Genomic DNA, 2,242 nt, shown 5'->3' on the forward strand with positions numbered 1-2,242 from the left:
AAACAAAAACCAATGCTCATTCATTCTTTCAACAAGTATTAATTGAGTGCTGACCATGTACTGGGCATTAGTCTAGGCATTTGGGATATGTTGGAGAACAAAGGAGATAAAGATCTTTGTCTTGTGGATCTTATATTTTAAAGGATGAAGACAGATAATAAATAATAAACACAACAAGTAAGTTATATAACATGTGAGAAGCTGGTAATTAAAAAAAAGAAAAAGTAGAGTAAGGTAAGGGGAATGGGGAGTGCTGGGAGGCTGGTGGTGAGTTGCAACATTAAATACAGTAGTCAGGGTAGGCCTCATTGAGAAAGAGATATTTGAAGATCTGAACGTGGTGAGAGGTGTGTTCATGTACATATCTGGGATAAGGGCATTTTAGGCAAGAGACCAGCCAATGCAAAGGCCCTAACGTGGGAAGCCAATGTTCTCTGTATACAGCAACATCTTCAAGGCTTCTGAAGTGTGCAGGATTGTCTCTCCTAAATGACTCCAGTTTGCCAGGCCTTTTTTAAAAAAAATTGTTGTAAAAAAAATAATATAAAATTTACTCTCTTTACCTTTTTTAAGTGTACAGTTCAGTAGTGTAAACTATATTTACATTGTTGTGTAACAGATCTCTAGCACTTTTTTACCTTGCAAAACTGAAACTCTATACCCATGGAACAATAACTCCCCATTTTCCCCTTTCCCCCAGTCCCTGGCAACCACCATTCTATGTTCTGTTTCCATGATTTTGACTACTCTAGATATCTCATATAAGTAGAGTCATATAGTACTTGTCCTGTTGTAAATTGCTAAGCTTTCTGAGTTCTGTATTGCAAATTCATTTTGGCTCCAGCATTGATGTTGTGCTGAATTAAGCCATTACTTCTCTCATGCCTGCGTGTAAGTCAAATCTTAGCACCCCTATTAACCAGCAGAATCAGATGGGATGCCTTTGGTTGTGATGAAGAGAAACCCTGACTCAGACTGTTTCAAACAATAAAGGAACATATTGCTCACATAATAGGAAGTTTGGAAAAAGGGAGAGTCAAAGTTTGGTTGGTTCAGACATTCAGCAATATAATCAAGGACTGAGCAGTTCTTTCCTTCTTTCAGGTCTGTAGACTTCATCCTCAGGTTGGTAGCAAGATGGCTGCAGCTAATTCAGGCATCACATCCAGTCATGACAGGAAGGGAGAGACCCCCTACTTTCCTGTGCCTCTCTCTCAGACATAGAAATCTTTTCTCAAATTCCCCACAGCAAGCTTTCCTTCACATCTCATTGGGCAGAAGTACAGCACATGCCTATGCTTGAACCAGTTACTGGTAAGGGAAATGGGATCAATAGGTCAATCAGACCTACCCCGGGATTTGGAGGATGAGTTGGAGGTGTTGCCTCACTGAAGCATGTGGATGCATGAGAGAGGGGTGGACACCTAAATGAAAGCAGATTCTGTTAGGAAGGAGAAAGGGGAGAATGGATACTGAGGAGACAACCAACAGTGTCCACTACACTAGCTGTGTGATTTAAGGAAAATCATTGAACATCTCTGACTCTCAGTTTTGTCAAGAAAAGGAGATAATGGTATTTTTCTCATGTAAGGATTAAATGACATCAACATTAAAATGAGAAAGCATACATAAAAACACCCAGGATAGTCCATGGCACACAGTATTGCTTAGTTCAGTGGTTCTCAAATCATGGTCTCTGGACCAACAGTATCAACATCAGCATTGTCTGGTGTTACGGACTGAATTGTGTCCCCCCACCCCAACCGCAACTACCCACCCTCCCTTCATATGTTGAAGTCTTAACCCCCAATACTCAGAATGTGACTGTATTTGGAGATATGGTTTGCCTTGGATTGAGTGTCCCCTCCCAAACTTGACGTCCTCTGTGACAGTGTTAATAGGGTGGGAAATCCTATTACGGTAATGAGGAGGTTAGTCTCTCTCTCTCTCCACTTCACCATTTTCTGCCATGTGAGACCCCTATGTTTCTGCAAAGCCACCACCAAAAAGACTCTCACCAGATGTGTTCCCTGGACTTCAGACTTTCCAGCCTCAGAAACTGTAAGCAATACATTTCGTTTTCTTGTAAATCACCCAGTTCCATGTATTTTGTTATGAGCAACAGAAATGGACTAATGCAGGGTCTTAAAAGAGGTAATTAAGTTAAAATTAGGAAATTGGGGTAGATCCTAATCCAATATGACTGATGTCCTCATAAGAAGAGAAAATTAGGACACAGACA

This window comes from Galeopterus variegatus, unplaced genomic scaffold (genome assembly GCF_000696425.1).
Source record: "Galeopterus variegatus unplaced genomic scaffold, G_variegatus-3.0.2 Scaffold3347, whole genome shotgun sequence".
Classification (NCBI taxonomy): domain Eukaryota; kingdom Metazoa; phylum Chordata; class Mammalia; order Dermoptera; family Cynocephalidae; genus Galeopterus; species Galeopterus variegatus.